Here is a 15637-nt window from a genome sequence, read left to right as displayed (position 1 = left end):
TGGTTGCCCCATTTTCACACCAAGCAAATGCTGGGGCTGTACCTTAATTAAGGCCACGGACACTTCCTTCCTACTCCTAGCCCTTTCCTGTCCCATCGTCGCCATAAGACCTATCTGTGTCGGTGCGACGCACAGCAACTTGCAGAAAAATGGAACTCTTTTTGAAATCTAATTTCCATCCCTTGTAGTTTGACCTGTTTTCTCTCCGTAATTGCTTTCTGTATCAAGGTTCTTCTTCTTTACCCTAAAAGTTACAATATAGCCTGTGAAGTCTTCAAACAGCTCATCACGATCCTTGGTTTCGCGGATGTCATCAAGCTGTTCCATTAGCTCTTCAAGGGCTTTAACAAACCCTTGCTCATCCTCCGGTAAAGAATAGGATGTTGTGGGCTCAACGCTGGCCTCAGACTGGCACACGATATCCGAGTTTTGATCGAGTTCATCAAGTAGCATGTAACATATTTGGGCGTAATGTTTCATAATCATCCGGAGAACAGTTGGAATTTCTTATCGCCTCGGAAGCATTGAGGCTAAGAAGCAATGATTTCACCTTTCGCTTCACAGCTGTCTAAAGAGGATGGTCATAAGCCTTCCGAACCATCGAAGCTGATAAGGATAGCTTTCGATAATGTATTGATTACTTCTGTCACCATTTATTTAGGTCAGTGGCTTTAGGAAATACATGAAAGTGTATGTTTCGTTCCTTTGCGTGCCCGCTATGATTTGTGCAGCCTGCAATGGCATGACAAAGCATGGTACTGGAAAGTGTACACTATTACTGATTTTTACATTTTATCACATAAAATAAACACACACGGTTTCTTATACATCACAAATATGTTACTATCGTGTATTATTAGCACCTAGCTTCTGCGTGCACAGCTATTCTTATTCGAACTACCTCTACCTCGTTCAGAGCAGATTCAACGCGAGGGTCCTGCGTGACGTCACAGCTCTGCTTTGCTACTGCGCACTAGTGTTGGCTACTGAATGCATGATTCGAAGCAGTGTATCGATTCATTCAAGTGTCCGAGTGAATCGATTCACAGGAACGGCGAGCTCACGGCACACGATTCAGCTTACTCCCAGCGGACAATGCTGAGTGGCGCACTCACTGGACGTTGACGGAGAGCCGAGCTTCCGCTGCAGCGAGACAGTGAATCATGGCACACCGAAAGAATCGTAAACGAGCGCGGCTCAGTGAGACACATGATACACACGGCTCCTTATCGGCTCACTGGATACGCGGCTCAGTGAGACACATGATACACACGGCTCCTTATCGGCTCACTGGACACGCGGAGAGCCGAGCTACCGCTGCAGCGAGACAGTGAATCATGGCACATCGAAAGAATCGTGAACGAGCCGGCTCAGTGAGACACAAGATACACACGGCTCCTTATCGGCTCAATGCAGCGAGACATACAGTGAGCCATGCTACACTGAAAGAATCGTGTGCTATAATGGACTCTCGAGCTCAGCTCATTTGAAAATAATACCCATTTGCATTCACTGTCCTCTTCTTACAGGTAGGTTTAAATAATAGATGGATTTATTTGCAGTGTTAAAAGGGTAGTATTACCGGGCGAGTTGGTCGTGCGTGTAGAGGCGCGCGGCTGTAAGCTTGCATCCGGGAGATAGTAGGTTCGAATCCCACTATCGGCAGCTCTGAAGATGGTTTTCCGTGGTTTCCCATTTTCACACCAGGCAAATGCTGGGGCTGTACCTTAATTAAGGCCACGGCCGCTTCCTTCCAATTCGTAGGCCTTTCCTATCCCATCGTCGCCATAAGACCTATCTGTGTCGGTGCGACGTAAAGCCCCTAGCAAAAAGAAAAAAAGGTAGTCACAACATAATTCTGAAGTAGCTAGTAAGTAGGTAGGCTATTAGGTTATACTATTTATTAGTTTAATGAATCTTAGTATTATAACTTAGTTGACTTTTGACAATTAAACTCGACTCTAGCCTGCCCTATGACTATGAGTCATGCTCATGACCACTCAAAAGTACCCGTTTTATATTGGGAAGAACGGCTCAGTATTCTCTCAGTTCATATGTCACATCGTTGCACAAGACTTCAATCATATGTGGACAGACGCAATAACAGTATGTTGAATCAGAAAATCAGCGGGCTACTGTACATCTCGGGTAGCCTATACAAAATATGACGATTTAAAAAATCCTCAGCTGATAGAAAAATACATATTTTCAAAAATGAATGAGCGAGTTGTCATGCGGTTAATATCGCGTGGCTATGCGCTTGCATTCGGGGGATGGTGGGTTCGAATCCGACCGTCGGCAGCCGTTAAGATGGTTTTCCGTAGTTTTCCCCTTTGTCACACCAGGAAATGCTGGGACTGTACCTTAATTCAGGCCATGGCTGCTACCTTCCTAATCCTAACATTTCCCACCCTGCGTCGCCGGCAACCTTCGATGTATTAGAGTAACTAGCATTTTTTCTAAGAAAGGAGTTCATAGTATGAAGACCAGATGGCAGCTGCGAGCACTGAATGCTGTTGCTGCTGTCCTACCAGCACATACTACACAGATGCAGTAGGAGCGGTGACCAATGAGCCGTGAATCGGATCACTGTATCGATTCAGTAACGTGAACGGAATCAAATGAATCGATTCAGTTAAATGAATCGAATGTCCCATCACTACTGCGCACCTCTCTCGTGACCCTACCTTGTATTCTATGTACCTTGGGAGTAAACCTGCCGAGTCGTTGGAAACAGTACCAAAGCACAGTGGGGCAGAAGGCATCAAATTTGATATTAAAATATTTTAAGGGAAATGAAGAACAGTATTGAACTGAGTTAATAACAAAGGATAAAGATACTGCAACATAAATAACACAATATTTGCTTATTGATCTTCAAATTGCAATGCATTATAGCTTCTTGGATCACTTTATATGACGGAAATCTATTTCTGTCTTTAGATCTCACAACTTCATACTGTTTTCTTGAAAGTTTCGCTTTTGTAATCATGGAAAGACTTTCCTCTCCAGTCAGGGTAAAGTTCTTCTGTTGTGTAGGATCCCGAATAGCTTTTCTGTATCACCTTGATTGGGAAGGAGATGCATTAACAGTAATTTCCTACACTAACTTTGAAGCCTCTATGTCACCAATAGCTCGCGAACTCGTTTGAGTGGCATATACCTATTTCTTCTCATGAATACGTCTACCGCAGTTCTTGGGTCCTCTTGCGTTTAGTGCAGTCAGAAGCTTCCGAGAAAAAGACACTGACGAGTGACCTCTTTTCTTCTCTCCACTGCCTTTATATATAGAAAAGCACAGTGATGTCTCAAGTCATCTTTAATTTATATTAATAAATCTCTAGTACATTCTATGTGATTCGAACCATTTCTGCTTATATTGCGACACAAATTGAGAAATAAGCTGAGTTCATTTCCAGCGGATTCGGGACAATTCATTAATACTCTAATGTGTTCTTTCAAGAAACAGAACTGTTTTTGAATATTCTTGTACCCTGTTCCCCTCATGAGAATATCTAAGTTCATTCTGGTTATGTCTAACGTCTCTTCCTGAGATTCTGAAAGAAAAAGACAGAAGAACACACGAATTTAGAACAATTTATTTATTGTCGAAAGGGGGCAAAAACGGGCAAAGTTTCTCATTGTACTGTATACTTAAAGTAGAATATATGTTCGATGCAACGCTACAAAAAGTTTGCTTGGACATATTTGGAAGGTATTTAAATCTTCACCAATCCACGAATTCATGGCAATTGTGTCAACAGTTGACAAATATATCTTTGTACGACTACAGACACAACATTTTCGCAATATTATGACGATACACCAGTCACGTTAATTTCGTCCCTGAATTCCTTCGCGTGTACCCAAGCTCAAACCAAGGCCAACTAGATATACAGGCCATAAGGCTCCCCCTCCACTTCCGGCGCTACGTCACACCAAGAGCCATCCGCTTCATTTTTCGCCAGTGACTTGTAGGCTGATATGAACCTCGCAGCAGTAAGGTATCAATGGTGTTGAATGACTTAAACGTGTGTGGACATTGTGAATTATGCCCACGTCGTGTTGTGTACCTGGTTGTAGAAGCAACTATAGTTCAGAAGAGCCCAGTGTTTCAGTGTTTAAATTTCCTACTGATTTGGTTCGGAAACAAAAGTGGATCTTAGGCATCCATCGAAGAGAATTTGTCCCTTCAGCAAGCTCAGTTGTGTGCATAAAACACTTCGACGAACGTTTCGTAATTAGGGAGGATTCTGTTAAAAGAAGTGATGGGTCTATTTTAACAGTAAAACGTAACCGTTTAAAACTCTCAAACAACGCTGTTCCTACTAAGTTTGAAAATGTGCCTGCCTATCTGTCTAAAAATTTTCCAAGACCGAGGAAAACTCCTATTCAAAGACAAGAAGAAATTGAAAAACGGGAAGAAGAAAGAAAGAAAGCTGAGGAAGAAGATGACAGGATCAAGGACTTCGATGACGTTAAAGGTAATTTCACTACTAAATGCAAATTAGATTTTGACAAAGTTTTTGTCAATTTCGACGGCCAAAGTCTATGTATTTTCAATATTTATATGACTGAGGAAAATATTCCGAAAATTGGTACTTGTTTAACATTAAACGAGGCTCTTGATTTTAAAGCCATAAAACATGGTATTTTCATGAATGATAACCCTGATATACGTGCATTAGGTAACGGGGGCAAGATATTAAAATGGTCAAATTTGGAAAGTATCTGTAACTTCCTGTTTAGTCTTGCTTGTGAATCAAAAGTGACTGTCCACGACAAAATAGAAACTGTGAACAAAATAATCGATGAAATTGAAAGTGAAGTCGATGACTGTATCATTATTGATAAATTAGAATTTTGCAAGGAACAGTTAAATTTAGCCTTTGCAAAGAAAGTGTCTTACTCCTGTATATTAATAACATGGTTCGCTTCAATATTTTTCGCATTTCCTGGGGCGTATAAGAAGATAAGACAGTCAACGTTCCTTACAATGCCTCACCCTGTGTATTTGCAGTCTTTTACCTCAAAACTAGGCACGGGAAATTCGGGTATAGATGATTCACATTGGAATTACTTGAAAAAGAAAGTAAAATTGTTAAATGAACATGAACGATTTTGTAACTTGTTGTTGGATGAAGTCTATGTAAAACCTGAGCTTAACTATAAAGGAGGAAAGGTAGAGGGAGTTGCTTTTAGTAGTAAAAGTGGAGAAAAATAACGCAACATTAGCTACAACTGTACAAACCTTTATGTTGTCATCCATTCTTAAAAAAATAAAGACGTTGTTGGTTTGTTTCCATGTAAAAACCTAACGTCACATTTCTTAGAAGAACTAACTTTGCAAGTCCTTAAAGTATTAACAGATATAGGTTATAAGGTAGTATGCATAATTTCTGATAATAACAGTGTTAATAGAAAAATGTTTGAAAAGCTGTGCAAAAGCAATTTACAAACCACTTTTCAAAATCCATTTGATGAAACACAAAAGATTTTTGTAATGTTCGATACTGTTCATTTATTTAAAAGCTTAAGAAATAACTGGCTTAATCAGGCCGATAACTTACAAACTTTCGTGTTTCCTGACTTTGACAACCCTGAGTCAGACAAAAAATGTTTTGCTAGTGTTGGTCACCTTAAACAGGTCCACAGAGGAGAAGAGAATGATGTAGTTAAGCTTGCTCCTGCCCTGAACCAAAAAGTGTTGTACCCAACTTCTTTAGAGTGACAAAATGTAAACCTTTGTTCTAAGCTCTTCGATAAGAAAAATGTCGCCGCTTTAAAACACTTTGATAAACTAAAAAATGGAGATGGTTTTAAAAGCACAGCTGTATTCTTAGAAATAATTCTTCAGTGGTGGAAGATTGTTAATGTTAAGCATGCTTTCAAAGGCGACAGATTTAACGACCCTCAATGTAACGCAATATTTTCAATTCATGACGACAATGTTTTATTTCTGCGCAAGTTTTTAACATGGTTAATTAGATGGGATAATCTGTCTGTTCAAGGGGAGATTACACAAAAAACAGAGAGTCGTCATGGAAAACTTACTAATGAAACTCAAACAGCCTTAGTTCACACTACAAAAACGATTTTAGAGTTAATAAATTTCTTGAAAACAAGTTTAGGATTTAAGTATGTATTGTTAGGGAAATTTCAAACTGACGAACTGGAAGCACGATTTGGGCAGTACAGGGAAATGAGTGGTGCCTGCTACCATATTTCAGTGAAGCAAATCCTTGAGTCAGAACGAAAATTGAAAGCCCTGACGGTAATTAATGCATACTCTGCTAAACATGCAGATAGTGATAGATATTAGTGATATTTCATTAAGTAAGTATGTGGATTGCAAGAGCTCAGATTGTAAAAGCTTCAAACCAACAGATATTTCACATTTTGAAAATGTGGTAGTTGAGTTAAATTATGTTATTGTATCTGAAAACATTTTGTTAGGTCTAGTTTATATTGGTGGATATATTTGTAAAATAATTATGAAAAATTGTACATGTATAAATTGTCAAGATGTTTTATTGTTAAACAATGATAATGTAACGTCAGATGTGTTAAAGCCGGAGGACAATTTTTATTTCAATATAATTGACAGGGGAGCTTTGAAATATCCATCAGATTATATTGTTAACATTTTGATCACACGGTTTAAATTATTTAGTGTACTTATAAGAGATAAATTTGAATCGAGGTTTTTACATGGTGATTCTCAAAGAAACATTCTGATTTTGCTTGTCAACAAAGTTCTGGAAAATGAAAACGTCATGTTTGAAACATGCAGTGATTGTAGAAGTAGTTTTAAAGATTACGTTGACAAATGTATATACATCTTTTGTAATATATTATTGAATAACTATAGAAAAGTTATCGCAGACAAACTCATTGCTAAGAAGAAGAAATCCTCAAGTAAGGATAGCCATAAATCGGCAAAGAAAAGGAAAATTGATAAACTGAAACCTTAAGAATTGTTAGATAAGTTTTAAGTTGAAGCCTAATTTCTAAGAAAGGTTCCAGACTATTGTTGTGAATTGCTATCATGTATTTGCATAGTAACATTAAAACTATTTTTATACGTATTATGGGTTTTAATCTTTTGCATGAAACCGTGTTCCGTTACAAATGACAGATGTCAGCTTAATTTTACGCAAATAAATGTACATAAACTGTTCCGCTAGTTTTCCCCCGCATAAAACTGATGTAGTGCACAAGCCTAAATAAAACCACAATTAAAGGCGTGTTCAATTTTATCGTTAAGGTTCAATAAATTAATAATATCATGGAGACAGTGAGAGCGGACCGTATACTACCATGCTGAACGCCAGCCACTGGCATGACGTCACGGTCCGAGCCTTGTGGCCTGTCTATCTAGTGCGGCCTTGCTCAAACACACTATACTCCGCACGGCCTTACTTCTAAATTGAAGTTTCGCAAAACAAATGAGCATCGCCTTTCCTCTGTTGCCAGCGCGCTACGCCCGCGAGAACAGCTGATGCAATATGACCGCGGTAAACAGCACTTGTAAAATGTAATACCGTACTCAGAAAAAACTAATGAATATGGATTGAAAACAAATTCACAAAAACTACACTTACTAACAACATCTGACACTAATAAGAGAATATATTAATAAGAATAAATGAGAATGAGGAAATAAAACATCACTCACCGCTAATGGCTGGCACAGAAAGGAGGTTATGGCCTACAAAGGGAACACTCCACTGATCTCGGTCACTAGAACCCTCCAGCAATATGAAAAACACACTAATTACTGAAGGAAAATGCAAAAGATCGCGAAGCATACCAAATACCATACACGCTGAGCGAGATAAGTTGCCTTGTCTTGATCATTTGATGGGCTTTGCGTGAGATAGGTTAACCACGTGGCGAATGTAAATATTAGAATTGGCAACTGGGTTTCGAGATCGTGCTCTGCCGATATAAATCGATATGAATGGCAGATTGGGATTGGTTGGATGCCTATGCTTCAGTGCATAATCACCGGACGGAGCCAAAATCTGCCAAAACGTCAATTTAGAAGTAGAGCCGTGCGGAGTATAGCATACACGCAGAGCGTACTGTATGAGATCATTAACTGAGCAGATTAAGATGTTGCAACACTTCTGTCCGAACACGCAAGGGGAAAAGTCGGTGCATATTTCAGATAGAGCACTTTTCATTGTACGCAGACACGATCAGGAATCATGAATCGGCCGAGTTTTCATTTTGAATATTTATCACTAGAGCCCGGAAGTTACGCAAAATGCTTTTTATACTTCATATATCATAATTATAGACAGTTTTGCCTTTCAGCGTTCAGTCTGCAAGTCTCTGCGAATGTACTAAACGTCGCTACGAACCTCTATTTGCAACTAGTGCTGTGACCTCATTTAGTTCTATACCTATTATCTTTAAATCGTCAGAAACTGAGTCTAACCATCGTCGTCTTGGTCTCCCTCTACTTCTCTTATCCTCCATAACAGAGTCTATTATTCTCCTAGAAAACCTATCTTCCTCCATTCGCCTCACATGATTCCACCACCGAAGCCGGTTTATGCGTACAGCTTCATCCATCGAGTTCACTCCTAACTTAGCCCGTATCACCTCATTCCGAGTACCTTCCTGCCATTGATCCCACCTGTTTGTACCAGCAAACATTCTCGCTCCTTTCATATCTGTTATTTCTAACTTATGAATAAGATATCCTGAGTTCACCCAGCAATGTTGGTCTGAGAACAGACCTATGTAAAGATAGTTTCGTCCTGGAGCTGATTTCCTTCTTACAGAACACTGTTGATAGCAACTGCGAGCTGCACCTTGATTCAATCTCACTTTTATTTGCTTGTTTGTATCGAAGTGTTAAAATAAACCAATGTATTTTCGTACATTTGGGAACGATAGGACGAGTTATTAGGGGCTGCCAGGCCCGGAAGGACGTGGGTTCGAATCCCTGTCAGGAAGTCGTAAAATTAAAAAAAAACGAGATTTCCACTTCCGGAGGTGCATGTGGCCCCGAGGTTCACTCAGCCTACACCAAGAATGAGTACCAGGTTAATTCATGGGGGCAAAGGCGGCCGGGCGTAGAGCTAACCACTCTACCCCATCACGTGCCGCGGTTAACAATGGTGGAAGCCTTTACGTTCCACTCCCCCAAGGGCTTCATGGCCTGTACGGAGGGGTATTTGTCTTTTTAGGACGAGTTATTATCTTGCTTTTCTTTTTACCTGTTTTAGCTTCGATAGTTTAATACCTTTGTTTGCCTTTCTTTGAGTTGTTTTGGATGTTTTCTGCCGGCCCCGTGGTGTAGGGGTAGGGTTCCCACCTCTTTACCGATGGCCCCGGATTCGATTCCCGGCCAAGTCAGGGATATTTACCTGCATCTGAGGGCTGGTTCGAGGTCCACTCAGCCTACGTGATTAGAATTGAGCAGCTATCTGACAGCGAGGTAGCGGCCAAGAATAACGGCCGAGAGGATTCGTCGTGCTGACCACACGACACCTCATAATCTGCAGAGGTCGCTTGGTAGGCCAAGGCCCTTCAAGGGCTGTAGTGCCATGGGGTTTGAAAAGTGACATTTACACGAACGATATATTACTTTTAATATTACACAAATCTCTACTGAAAACTCACTCCGCACGCCAAATGGTCGAGAGGGATGCCAGGTCCCGTCCCTGCTACATAAGATTAAGTGGTGGTAGTGATTATTGTTTTAAGAAGAAAAGCAACTTGGTAACCATCCATGGAAAAGGTCTGCCACTTCGAAAAATGAAGATATCGGCAAAAAAGACAAAGGCCACGAAGGCATGAACATGAAAAACTCCCTAATCCTCGAAAACCTCATACCGTCGGGGTCGGGAAAGAACAAGAGTTGACCAAGGGAGGTCAGAGAGGAAAGGTAAGAACTAGCAACTGACACAAGTAAGTGGAAGCAATGCCAGAGTCAGCTAGAGGAACCGTGATAGTCAAAGAACCCCTGATCCCTCTTTTAGTCGCCTCTTACGACGGACAGGGGATACCGTTGATGTTATTCTATCACCCCCACCCACAGGGGGATGTAAGATTATTAAAATGTGATGCAGATATGTGTTACGTAGCTTACATTAAACCACCTTTATCATTTTAGTGCCTATTTAAATTACCCCCTGTGGGTGGGGTACGCAGATGAAGAATACACCCACGGTATCCCCTGACTGTCGAAGAAGGCGACTAAAAGGATCCCCAGGGGCTCTCAAGTTGGTAGCGTGGGTTGGCGACCACGGGATCCTTAGCTGAGTCCTGGCGTTGCTTCCCCTTACTTATGTAAGGCTCCTCACTTTCATCTACCCTGTTTGACCTCTCTTGTCAACACCTGTTCTTTTCCGGCCGCGACGGTATTAGAGCGCTCGAGGCCTAGGTAGTCCTTCATTTTCACGACCTTCGTGGTCCTTGTCTTTCTTCGTCCGATACTTCATTTTTCGAAGTGACGGATCCCATCCTTTTTTCTCTCTCTCTACCCTCTGTGGGTGGGGGACGCAAATGAAGAATACTCCCACAATATCCTCTGCCTGTCGTAAGAGGCGACTAAAAGGGGTGACCAAAGGATGATTGTATTAGAAGCATGAAACAACTTGCGATTAGTACCACTATGTTAGATACACAACAGGTTTGTGATTAGTAGCAGCAAAGAGTGGGTTCACTGCGGGCTTACAGTAGGGCCTACCTGTGATAAGTACCACTATGAGCGACGCCGTGGGTCTGCGTTGCCTGCGATTAGTACTCACTATGCGAGGAACATCACTGGGATACCGGCGCCCGTGATTAGTACACTTATGTGGGAAACACCATTGGTTAGCGTTGCCTATGAGTCGAACCAATATGTTAGAAACACCATTGGTTAGCGTTGCCTATGAGTCGAACCAATATGTTAGAAACACCATTGGTTAGCGTTGCCTATGAGTCGAACCAATATGTTAGAAACAGCATTGGTTTGCGTTGCCTATGAGTCGAACCAATGTGTTAGAAACAGCATTGGTTTGCGTTGCCTATGAGTGGAACCAATATGTTAGAAACAGCATTGGTTTGCATTGCCTATGAGTGGAACCAATATGTTAGAAACAGCATTGGTTTGCGTTGCCTATGAGTGGAACCAATATGTTAGAAACAGCATTGGTTTGCGTTGCCTATGAGTGGAACCAATATGTTAGAAACAGCATTGGTTTGCGTTGCCTATGAGTGGAACCAATATGTTAGAAACACCATTGGTTAGCGTTGCCTATGAGTCGAACCAATATGTTAGAAACAGCATTGGTTTGCGTTGCCTATGAGTGGAACCAATATGTTAGAAACAGCATTGGTTTGCGTTGCCTATGAGTGGCGCCATTATGTGAGAAACGGCATAGGTATGCGTTGCCTGTGTGACGTACGATGCTTGTGAGTAGTACCAGAATGTGTGGAACACCGTGAATCTACGCTACTTTTGATCTGTTTTCTCGAACCTTTGTTTGAACTTTTAGCACCAACAGTATTGACAGACGGTTGCCCATACGTCTCTCGACGTGGACATTAGTACGGCCTTCTTTAAATGCTATAACCCATTTTCTTACCATTCCTTAAGTCATAGTGTGTTCTCCATTCATTTCACTAATTTGCCGATGAATTTCAACAGCTTTCACGCCTTTTCCATTTAAAAATCGAATCATGGCACACTCGGCGGGACCGTTAATTGTCAGAGGGATTTTCAATACGCTCAAACAAACGTAAGTACGGGCGAATGCTTCCGCAATGGCGTTTGTAGCTAGACTACAGATGTACGTACTGAGGACGCATCTCTGAACGACGATCGCAGCCCTGCAGGGGCCATATTTAAAAACGGTACTCACTTTAAAACATGCTTCGTATATCCGGAATAATTTTGGGTCCTGGCGGAACCACAAACTACCATGCTGTAATGGCTGAGTCCTCACACTTGACTCAACTGTACTTTCCGAGAACAGACGGACGATTGATGACCGGTGTGTCTGAAAACACTCATACAATCACGTGCACCACTGTAGGCCTGCTACCGTCCGGCAACCGGATCCTCCAGAGATTGTGTCCGGCTGCTACCCTGCGCGTTACCGGACACCGGCATGTGTGAAAGTTGTAATGATTTTACATAATCCACTACTTCGTCTGACATGAACCGGCCGGTCAAAACCGGTGTGTGTGAAGCGAGCCGAATAGCATATCTTCGATCACAACATGGAGTCAAACATTGATCAAATTATTTGGTCAAAGTTGTTATTCAAGTTCTTTGACAGTGTAATACCGGCCTAATACACCTCGATATGCGCAACATACTGAGAGTATCAATAAGAATTCGCCGGAAGTTATTAATAACGACATGGCCGTTGCTCTTAGGAATATTTCGATATTATCCTAGAACTCCTCATCGAAATAAATTGTTTGACCTCCTCCACTATTTCATAAAGATTACAATAACCTTGTCAGGACATTATTTGCATGAATGGTTGAGAAGTTTTGACCATTTTAGACTGTAGTGGTAATTCGTTCCCTGTTGTCTGCTAGCAAGCTGCCTCTACCTCGCCGCTTGGAGCACTGTAGTCGCCTCGGATGAAAAATATCATCAGAGCTTCGTGACTGTATATATTAGACTGTGATTGCACTTCTCCCCGCGTCGGCGGCGTCGGCGTTCATGGTGTTGTGACCCAATAGCGAAAGCGATCTACCCGTTTCCCGAAGGTGTCTGTGCCATTTCCTGACTGATATGTACTTGGGGAACATCGTCACTTACAAGGAAACCTTTCCAAATGTGAGTCTCCGATCTGATTGAGATCTGGTACATCGACTTTTATTCAGCCATATCCAAATTAGTACCTGTTTTGGTGTGTCAAATTTTGCTCATTTAATCAGTGCAAATTTAGATTTTGGAACTAGGAAGAAATTTGTGATTTCTTTTGTAAGGAGTGTGCTATTGTATGGCTGTGCATCTTGGACAGTCAGAGACAAGGATTGCAAACGACTGGAAGCGTTTGAGATGTGGGTCTGGAGACGAATGCTAAGGATTAAATGGATCGAAAAGAGAACAAAGAAAAGCATTCTGCAAGAAAATAAAGGGAAGAAGAACTGATGCTAACGATACAGAGAAGAAGAGCTAAATTCACTGGCCGCATCTTGCGACATAATACCTTTCTGACCAATATGCTGGAAGGGAAAATCACGGGGAAAAAAGGCCGAGGATGACCGAGGAAAAAATTCCTTCAAGACTTGGCACACAGTCTTCATTATTGTTCTTATTATGAAATGAAACGAGGAGTTGAGGACAGCGAATATTGGCCCTCAGACACTGATGATGATGATGATGATGATGATGATGATGATGATGATGATGATGATGATGATAGACAGATGTAAGCGGTGGGAAGCAGGTAGAGGTGGCGCGTGGTGGTGGTGGTGGTGGTGATTATTGTTTTAAGGGGAAGTACAACTAGGCAACCATCCCCTATATAACACTAAACAGAGAGAAAAAATGGAAGGGATCCGACACTTCGAAAAATGAAGGTATCGGCCAAAGGAATACAAGGCCCTCGAAGGGCTTGAAAGTGAAAGACTACCTAGGCCTCGAGTGCTCTAATACCGTCGGGGTCGGAAAAGAACAAGTGTTGACAAAGGGAAGTCGGATAGGATAGATGAAAGTGAGGACCTTGGCACAAGTAAGTGGAAGCAATGCCAGAACTCAGCTAAGGGTCCCGTGGTCGCCAACCCACGCTGCCAAGTTAAGATCCCCATGGCCTAGAGGTGGGGCGGCCGGCGAGTTCATGTGTCACTCTCTCCCTCTCGCTCATACTTTACTTTCTTATGGCGACGATGGGATAGGAAAGGGCTAGAAAGGAAAGGAAACGGCCGTAGCCTTAATTGAGGTAAAGCCCCAGCATTTGCCTGGTATGAAAATGGGAAACCACGGAAAACCATCTTCAGTGCTGCCGACAGTGGGGTTCGATCCCTCTACCTCCCGAATGCAAGTTCCCAGCTGCGCGCCCCTAACCACGCGGCCAACTCGTTCGGTCAGATAATTCCTGTAACAGCGTTTGTATGTCTTAGTCCTTCACGACCTTCGTCCTGTAATAAAAATCGAGATTTACTTTTATTTTATTTATTTCATTTCTTCTTTCTTTCTTTCTTTCTTTCTTTCTTTCTTTCTTTCTTTCTTTCTTTCTTCGTTATGCCCGTTTACAGAGCGCGTTGGAACTTGTTAGCTTGATGATGGTTTTCCTTTCTTCTCCTGCTCCCAAAATCTTTTCATGAACTCGCTATGCTGTTTCTTGCGCTCTTCCGTCCATTGTTTCCCTGTGGTTCTTTTAGCCTTTTCCGTGAACGTGTGCTTTGCAACCAGAGTTTCAAAAGCCTTGCGATCCCTGATAGTATCTTCTGTGATGTTCATTTCTTTTAATTCCTGCTTTATTTCCCATAATCAGCTGATTTTGACCTTCTTTGAATTAATTGTACCAAGCATTTTTTTTTTTTTTTTGCAGATCTAGTGTCGTTCATTCTACAGAGGTCTCCTGCGTACGGTATCGGTGAACTTGTCGACTGCTTCGTACAAATCTACAGTTTTTCTTTTCAGCCATATACCATTTACATGAACGGGGCCATATATTTTCCTAAGAATTTTTCGTTCTTGTTTCTCAGTTTAATCGAGTTTAGAGTGGCCTCCTAGAGATGTGGTTTCTGAGGAATACAAAGTTTTCGGAAGAACAACCGTCTTGTAATGCCGAAGTTTTGCATTTCGTGACATCACTCTTTTATTGTAGTGATTCCATGTTATTCGCTATGCTTCCAGGAGTTTGGTGGCTCTTTTTAAATTAACTTTCCTGTCCAATCCGGATGGTACAATTATTTCTCTAGATATTTGAAGGAAGGGACCTATGTGATTATTCCATAATTTGTCTGTACTGGGGATCTTTGGATATTCTGCTGCCCATTAGCCATAATATGAGTTTTCTCATACGATATTTCTAGGCCTGTCTTTGATGCTATCTCATGTAACTTCTCTATGGCATACCTGGTTTCTTCACTAGTCTTGGTAGAGATAGCTAGAGCATCAGCAAAAGCTAGGCACTTCATGTTTATTCTTTTTCGCCGAGTACCAATGTTTATACCTTCAATTTCTTTTCCCCATTCCCTGACGACTTTGTCTAACACTAAGTTAAAAAGGATAGGGGAGAAGCCATCTCCATGTCCAACACTTGTATGCACTTCAAAAGGCCTGGATAATTCACCTAGAAACTTCACTTTATATGTTGTGTCTGTGAGAGTCTGGCGGACTAATTCTGTGGTCTTCTTGTCCAGACTTAGCTCTCCTAGGGTGTCCGAACAGTTTGTCTGTCGATAGTCCACAAAGTCCACAAAGGTGACAAATGTGGTGGTAATGCGGCGTGTCCTTAATATCGTCTTCAGACTCCAAATTTGCTCAGAACGCGATCTAACCTTTTCTGAAGCCTGCTTGATCTTCACTAACCAAGTCATCTGTTTGTTGTTTTATTTACTTTTATTTCAGTTGTATAGATCCCCTTTGCGGCAGTCACAAGGAACCGGTCGTGACAAATTAGCATTCAAAAGAAAGAGAACAGACATTAGCGGTGACGAATTG

Source organism: Anabrus simplex, chromosome 14, assembly GCF_040414725.1.
Source record: "Anabrus simplex isolate iqAnaSimp1 chromosome 14, ASM4041472v1, whole genome shotgun sequence".
Classification (NCBI taxonomy): Eukaryota; Metazoa; Arthropoda; class Insecta; order Orthoptera; family Tettigoniidae; genus Anabrus; species Anabrus simplex.
This window is presented reverse-complemented; position numbering follows the sequence as displayed.